Genomic DNA, 9,011 nt, shown 5'->3' with positions numbered 1-9,011 from the left:
AAGGACCTGAAGTGGCAAGAGAGGTGACTGAAACAGTAGGAGTGGTCTCTTGGTGTCCACTTTTGTGTGGAGAAAGCTGAAGAAATCGTTAAAATTCCATCATATTTTGTTTTGACTGAATAGTTTCTTTGACAGAGATCACTAACTGCAGTTGCAAAATCCAGCATAATATTTGCTGTAAACAGGATATCTAATCCTGCTGGAGCATCTCCATAAAAATTGTTCTAGGCTTCTCTGAGGAACTTTGATGTTGCAGAGCAAACTATTCACCATCAACTCTTTTCTTAGTAAACATGACAATTTTCTCAGAATTTTTTTTCCAAACATGGTTTCTCATTTAACACAGAGTTGATTTGGAGAGTATCCAAAAAGATAGATACAACCTTTTGATCTGTAAACATTCTCTAAGAGTAAACATAGATTTGTAATATCAATCCTTCTGAAGTTCAAATTATGCTGACTTTTGCCTGCAGTTGCTTTGAAGAGTTTCCAATTCTCCCCTTAGTCTCTGGGTCCAGGGAAGAGATAAGCTTTCTTCCAGTGGTTTTTATCATCATCATCATCATCATCATTATCATCATCACAAAGAAAACTTTTCCCAGACTCTCAGAAGTTTCCCCCTCATGTCTTCTTTGGTAGAATCGTATCACCTCTTCACTCTTAGCTGCAAGAGAGGCTGGGAATGGCAGTATCTGACATTTTCACAGCCTGTTATGGGAAGTAGGTTCTAATATCCGTGGAGAAAGTAAAAGAAATGGCTGTGTAAAGACAACTCAGCAACTACATTTCCTGTTTTCTTCATTTCCATCAGCCTTGTCTCCTTTTTTTTTTTTTAAAGATTTTATTTATTTATTTGAGACAGAGAATGAGATAGAGCATGAGAGGGTCAGAGGGAGAAGCAGACTCCCTGCCGAGCAGGGAGCCCGATGCGGGACTCGATCCCGGGACTCCAGGATCATGACCTGAGCCGAAGGCAGTCGCTTAACCAACTGAGCCACCCAGGCACCCAGCCTTGTCTCCTTTAAGACTTATTCAGGATAACTTGACTAAAACTGGAGACAGTGAATCTTCTTAGCCATATATTTACAGACCAACTTCAGGATAGGTGATTTCTATCAGTGGTTCGTCTCATCCATTATCTGTTGATTCTTAGTAGGGTCACTCTCAGAGGGTACTTTTTTAAGTTCAAGGGGTACCTTTCTCTCCCCCTAAACATTGATTAAGATGGGGGTGGTCACAATTTTCAAACAGTTTTGAGTTTGAATCTCTATGGCTACTTGACACATTTATTACTTGTTCGATCCCTGAAGCATCTGAGCTTCCAAATGCTTAGAAAGCTGGGTAAATTACATATAAGGGAATACAGATGAATTTTTCAGGCTAGAGAAACTTATTTCTTGAATAATAGGAGGCTCTCAGGAATACTGAGGTAAGGCAGGGCCCCCATGGTCGACCCCTTCTCAATGCTGCACTTGTCTTTTCCAATCTTTTCCACATGCTTTTTCTGATCTGCATTGGCTTTACACAAAGGACTGCTGAGCTTGAAACAATTTTGTCTAAAATAAAAGCAAGTGGTATTTGACTTGTGGATTCTTCTAAGTTTCCCATCAGTGTCTGCCTCAGACAGCTGCCAAGTGAGATATGCCAGTATTTGATTTCATGGCCACCCAGGGAAGGATCTTCCTGGGAAGACCCAAGGGGAGGAAAGTCTTTGAGAACTTCTGTCAGCATCCTATACCCCTTCATTTGATGGAGGCCTGGAAAGACTTCTTCACACAGTCAGTCAGTGGAAGAGGCTGGGCCAGAACTCAAGATCTTTGGTGTTTTATTCCATGTATGTGGACATAGACCCCTTTGGGCAGCTTGCTCAGTTTTGCCCACATTAAGTGGAACTCCACTGGAAAGAACTGAGACTTTGTCTTATTTGCAGCCATATTCATAGTACCCTGAATGTGTGTATTGGGTGCTCAGTAAAGATGGAATGATTGAATACTATATTTTTTCTCACTTTCCTTTTTGGTGTATTATTCTCATTATATTCTTCTAAATTGGGTTTTGTTGTAACGGGGAAGGAGAGTGTAGTAATCTTGTGAGGAGCAAAGGTTAAATGTATAAAAATTAGAGCCTTTGAAAATGAACATCTTTGTACATTATTACTGTGTCAGTACAGAATGCAAGGAGCAGGATTTGGGGGTGCAGGTCTGAACCTGAGGAGCAAACTCAGAGTGTACTACAGAGGAGAAGAAGAAGAAGAAGAAAAAAGAACACTAGTGAGGAAAGATGTCTTGGAGGAAGAGAGAAGTTGAAGTATTTTTGTAGAGCAAGTCCAATAAGAAAATACATCCTTATTGGGCATTGAGTTGGTGAGAATATTCTCCTTACTATTCTATGTTTCTGTGTGGAAGAACTTCAGCTAGACTTATACTCCTGGCCTCTCCTCACCCCTGAGAGGAAGAATGGAGCATGCTTTGCACACCTCCTTCCTTTTTCTTTTAAAGATCCTCCTGCCTAGTCTTCTCTCTGCGATGTTTTTTTGTTTTTGTTTTTTTTTAAGATTTCATTTAACAGAGAGAGACAGCAAGAGAGGGAACACAAGCAGGGGGAGTGGGAGAGGGAGAAGCAGGCTCCCCGCCGAGCAGGGAGCCCGATTCGGGGCTCGATCCCAGGACCCGGGGATCATGACCCGAGCCGAAGGCAGACGCTTAACGACTGAGCCACCCAGGCGCCCCTCTCTGCGATGTTTTAAGAGCCCTATGAGGGTGAGCCCTATAGTGGTCCAGCTCTGCTTGTCTAAGTCTGAGGTAAAGTGGCCTGAGCCTACTGTGGCCACACATCAAAGCCATGTTCTATTATCCGCACTTTCATGAGTACAGTAGTCCCCCCTTCTGTGTGGGGAGAACATTCCAGGATCCGCAGCGGATGCCTGAAACTGCAGACAGTACTGAACCCTATGCAGACTATGCTTTTTGCTATACATACACACCTGTGACAAATTTAATGTATAAATTAGGCACGGGAAGAGATTAACAACAACAATAATAAAATAAAACAAATATAATGATATACTATAATAAAAGTTATGTGAATGTGGTCTCTCAAAATACCTTATTGTGCTGCACTCACTTTCCTTGTGATAAGACAATAAAATGAGGTGAGTGACAGGCATTGTGACTTAGCATTAGGCTACTACTGACCTTCTGATCATATGTCAGAAGGAGGATCATCTGCTTCCCTGTCACCATAGTTGACCGTGGGCAACTGAAATCATGGAAAGTAAAACTGCAGATTAGGTGGAGGGAACGACTGTAATCAGATTGATGTATTGGTCTCCATCTGTCTGACTTCTGCTGGCTGCAAACTTGGGAGAGGAAAATAAGCTCTCATAGATTGACCATTAAAATCTCTCAGTAGTATGTTTTGGCTGTTGGCATTGATGTTTCTGAGAAGCTGGAATTTCTTGCTTTAAAACAGAATTACAGGGCGCCTGGGTGGCTCAGATGGTTAAGCGTCTGCCTTCAGCTCAGGTCATGATCCTGGAGTCCCGGGATCGAGTCCCGCATCGGGACTCGATGCTTCTCCCTCTGACCCTCGCCCCTCTCATGCTGTTTCTCTCTCGCTCACTCTCTAAAAAATAAATAAAATCTTTAAAAAAAAAACAACAGAATTACAGTAATTATTACCACTTACTGAGAACATACATATCAGGTACCGTGATAACTACTTTATGTGCATTATTTTGCTGGATCCTCATTGCAGTTCTGACGGTCAGTCCCATCATCACCCCATTTTATAGATGAAGAAGCAGTTTTAGTAAGGTAAGAATTTTTCCATGTTCAGCATGGCTATTAAACAGTGGAAGCAGCTTTTGAACTCACTTTTATCTGATTCTTAATCCTGTTCTTAACTACCAGCTTATCACGTCTCCCATAGCTATTCAACTGAAGAACTTTAAGGAGAAACAGGAGAAAAAGAAAAGTGTTTTGGAAGAAGGAAGAAAAGTCCTGTGAAAAACACTGTGGGCTAATATAGGGTATTGTCAAGCAAGAAAGGTTGTCTTCTAGAAAACACTGGCCTAAAGTGGTCCATTTGTATGAATACATTATCTGCAGTTATTTCAAGAAAGAATATCCCATGAAACAAAATGCTTTTATATTCACTTCCAAAGAGCAGTTTAGATTTCAGAATGATTTTTTCCCCATTATTCCCCTCCCTTTTTTTTCCTCTCCCCAGTCCTTTGTCTCCTGTCAGCCGTCAATAAACAACGTCTGCTAATCCATACTGGTTTTCAGTGCCTTTGGACAATTTTTAAATTCTCACTGTCACTCAGTTTCTCCATTTGAAAATGTAAAGAGATCGTGACTATGACTCTCTATCTGGGTGTGGATTATGATGAATTCTATAAACTTTGTAGCATACTTTGAAGGTGAATGATTAAGTGCTAAACTTTTGTGTCTGTACAGATTTAAGTATTTTTATACCGCATGCACATTTAAATTTAAGGAGTATTTTCTATTCTTCTGATGGTTTCTCCAAAAATGTCTTAGATCCAGTTGTGTAACATTGAAAAGTGGGATCTTCCAGATGAATCCCGACTCAAATTTCCCTTTCCCACAATTATAAGATGTAGAGCATTTGTAATGATCTTTGCTGAGTCAGGCTCCTTGGGGGGAGGGATCTGTTTCATCATTTCAAAACATCCCAGCAAAACTCCAGCCCATTCACATGTAGTGACTCGCCGAGTAAGGTCGTTCCCAGGCAGTTGGGAGGGTAACACAGGCACAAGCAGGAGGAGAAGCGTTAGGGCATTGGGAAATGCTCTCCGGGATGCTGCCAAAGACAATCACAGAAACCGCACAGAAACTCATATAACCTGAGCAAATCCAGCAGGCATTCGGAGAGAACAGAAAAGGAGGAAACAACTTCAGGTATAGGAAGGTTAGATAGAAACAAGGCTGGGGGGATTGGTATTTTAAAGATTTGTACTCCTGCCTGGAATCTTGTTTTCCTACTACCATTTTGTTCAATAAAGTGTTTCGTTGGCTGAGCCAGGCCCCCAGGAGCTGTCTGGAGACCATGGATCAATGGGAGGAGAGGCGGAAGTGGGGAGAAGTCACACCTCACCCCTGGGTTTGATGGGCTATCTGCGGCTTCTGTACCACTTGTTTAACAAGCCTCTGATGAGTGTAGAGATGTCCAGCGCAAAACAATGAATCACTCCCGGGAGCTGTGGTGAAGGTCATCTGTGAGGCATCAGGGAACCTAGGAAATGGAACGTCAGGGTCCTGTAGAGAAGGACAGCAAGTGTAGCCATTCACCACCCCCACACCTTTGTTTTTCTGCTGGACTGCTCTGCTTTCTAGCTAAGGTCACCCAACTATTACCTCGTCCTCTGGTAACCTTGATCCTCACCTTCAAGGCTGCTTTGGGTTTGGCTGAAGGAAAGCTTTGCTGAAAGCTTAGAGGTAAAGACACAAAATTCCTCTAGATGTCCCAAATATGCTTTAGCTTTTCTAAAACATTTACATGTGACTGAGCAGTCACACTACAGCTTTCTACAGAAAACTTCCCACAGCAGCCCTCTACCTCCCTCCTTGCTAGCCTCCCTACGCCCAGCAGTCTACTCTGGGTCAGAACTTATTTAGATTTTTTTTCACAAAGTAATAACATTTAACTAGTAATTTGTTCCAGCTTTTTGAGCATCTGCTAATATGTGGTGGGAGACCTCAAATTCAATGGACTTATTTTTAATGAATGTCAAATAGGAACTAATCTGTCATTATTATATTATTTGTTCTCTCTTCCCTAAGAGGGACATCAATCTGTCATGTAGAGTACATCCCTCTCTTTAGCAAGAAAGGGAAAAATTGATGAGCAGATTTTTTTTTTAACCTTTTCAATAAACCAGGAGACCTTGGACTTTGGATCCCTTCCTTCATCTTCTTCTATTTTTTTTTTTTTTATCATCACAACTTGCCCAAACTAAATTTGAATGAGTTGGCCTGCAAAATTCTTTTTTATCATTAGACTGTGAGAAGAAATTTAAAAATTACAGAGAGAACAGACTGATAAGGTTCAGAATAAAAATGAGGAGGAGCTGAGAGCAGCAAGGTTAGCAGGACTATTGGGCTGACCCCTCTAGGCAAGTACTGACAACAGAAATACAATGTGAGCCACATACAGACCTTGAAATTATTTAGTAGTCACATTAAAAAAAAATAAAAAGAAACAGGTGAAACTGATTTGAAAGATGTATTTTATTTAATTCATTATCTTCCACGTACAGCATAATCTCGATTCTCACAAGGCGCATTTCAAGTGTTACTACTCACACGCTGCTAGTGACCACTGTACTGGACACCCTACCCATAGGCTGCCATGTTCCCCTTCCTGATGGCATCTCATCAGCTTTGCTTTAAAACTCAGAGCTCAGATCTTCTTAATGGAAAGCCCAGGCCCTGCTTGTGTATTTTAAAAGCATTCTGTTGGTTTCCTTTTTAGCTTTAATCTTCATTTCCTCTTGGCTCAGCCCACTTGGAGTAATATCCTAAAAATTGATACTAGGTGAAAGGGGTTACGGGAAACTGGATTGTGTCAGGGAAAGAATCAAAGCCAGACTCCCTAAATGGATAGTTCTGTGTTTAGACCTTATGTTTCTTTCTCAAGTAGGAGGTCCTCCAGCTGGTCTACTGTAGAAAAAAATGTTTATCTTTGTAACGAAGGCTATCCTTTAATTCCTGGTCAGAACACAGGAATTCACATCAGACATTTAATAAATAATACATATGTTCACACTTATTTTTCAAAAGTAGTGTTCTTTTCCCACGTAAAGAAGTACTTCACTGGCAGTGGCCACCGGGTAGAAGGCAGGCTCATTCCTGTGGGAGTTTTTGGAGTGGCCAACGGTATGGAATGGGGGAGTTAGCCCACGGGGTCATCACTGTATCCAAGTTTTCAGAGCTCAGGAAAGTCAGGAATCTCTCATTCTCCAGCTTCATTCCCTTTCTTATCTTTAAAGTCTAGGCAGGAAGTTTTAAGTCTTTTTTATTTTTTTTCAGCCACCTTCTCCCTGGGTACAGGAGGCCTGTTCCCAAAAGTTTAGCCACACTTTGGACCCATTTTGCTCTTTACCTAGAGTATAATTAGCATGGCAGCAGCTATGCGGTAGGTGGATGACCCCTTCACTTAAATGTCTTCTTAGAAGACATGGTCTGTCACTTCTTTACTAGGTGACTTTGTGCAAGTTACTTGACCTAATTTTTTGTTTTTTCATTTGTAAAGTGGAGGTAATAATGTTTCCCTCCCAGGACTGTTGGAAGGATTGAATGAGGTAATGTGTGTGAAAGCATGGTGGATTCTGTAAAACTTGGTATGTACTTCTGTTGTTAATAGTATTCTGCTGAGGTTCCAAGATATATTCCTGCAGAATTCTCTGCCTATTCCAGCCCTTTTTTTAAAGTTCACGGGGGCTCTTGACACTTCCCTATTCTGAATCTCAGCTCTTCAAGCTTTGCCTACCTCTTTTCAGACTGTCTGGTCCCGAAATCCTTGCTGAGTGGACAATGGGCCACATGACCACATGCCTGGCCACACTGACGAGGGCTGGAGGCAGACATCTAACTCAAGCTGGGTCACATATGTTTTCTCTCCCTGGAATTGGAGATTGGGACCCAGGGTGTTTATTAATTGCTTGAATTTGAAATGGTTTGGAATGCAAATTCTTAAATATAGCACCCCTCTGCCCCCAACCTGGGGTCTCTGAGAATCTTTCATGGGGTCCCCAAAGTTGAAACAATTTTTATAATAATGTTAAGTGATTATTTGCCTTTTTTACTGGGCTTTTTGCTGATGGTATAAGAACAAAAAAGCTAGCATCTTAGCATGAATCAAGGCAGTGGCACCCAATTATAGTCATTATATTTTTCACCACCATACACTCACAGTAAAAAAAAGGAAAAAAAATAAGAAAGAAAAGAAAAATCAAAAACCATTTCCCCCCCGCTTTCTTTTAGAGAGGCTGGAGGGGCAGAGGAGAGGGAAAGAGAGAATCTTAAACAGGATCCATGCCCAGTGTGGAGCCCAATGTGGGCTTGATCTCATAACCCTGAGATCATGACCTGAGCCAAAATCAAGAGTCAGACGTTTAACTGACTGAGCCACCCAGGCATCCCCAAAACCAGTTTCTCTTAAAAATGTTCTTGGTGGGGAGCCTGGGTGGCTCAGTTGGTTAAGCGACTGCCTTCGGCTCGGGTCATGATCCTGGAGTCCCTGGATCGAGTCCCACATCGGGCTCCCTGCTCGGCGGGGAGCCTGCTTCTCCCTCTGACCCTCCTCACTCTCATGTGCTCTCTCTCATTCTCTCTCTCTCTCAAATAAATAAATAAAATCTTAAAAAAAAAAAAATGTTCTTGGTGAAGAGGTAAGAATTATTAATTCCATTAATTCTTGACCCTTGGCTACACCTTTTTAATATTCCATGCGACGAAAAGGGAAGTATGCATGCAGCACTTCCACTGCATACCAAAGTAGGAAGCTGTCTTGGGGAAAACCACTCAGATGATTGAGTTGTGAACTAAACAAGTAGCTTTTTAGAGAAGCACCATTCTCCTATTTGAAAGAACAAACTATGGTTTCTCAGACCCAGGTATTTGGCAAACATTTTCTTGAAAAATGAACAAAGTTTTCCTGTCACTTCAAAGAAAATAACTAACAGAATTTTTTGCCAATGATAAAATTTGAGCTTCCAAATGAAAAGTGGAATTTTGAAAAACTTTTCTCCACCACCATGAACTTGATAGCTTTTCAATACTTAAAGATTTTTCTGATGGAATCCATAGTGATATTGACAAATGTGATTTAAAAAATATATTTATATATTTTCATAAAACAAGAGCAAGCAATCCTGAAATTTGTATTGGACCTCAAAAGACCTCAAATAGCCAAAGCAATCTTGAAAAAGAAAAATATAACTGGATGTATCACAATTATAGATTTTAAGTTATATTATAAAGCAG

The sequence above is a fragment of the Neomonachus schauinslandi genome, chromosome 8 (genome assembly GCF_002201575.2).
Source record: "Neomonachus schauinslandi chromosome 8, ASM220157v2, whole genome shotgun sequence".
NCBI classification, from domain to species: Eukaryota; Metazoa; Chordata; class Mammalia; order Carnivora; family Phocidae; genus Neomonachus; species Neomonachus schauinslandi.
This window is presented reverse-complemented; position numbering follows the sequence as displayed.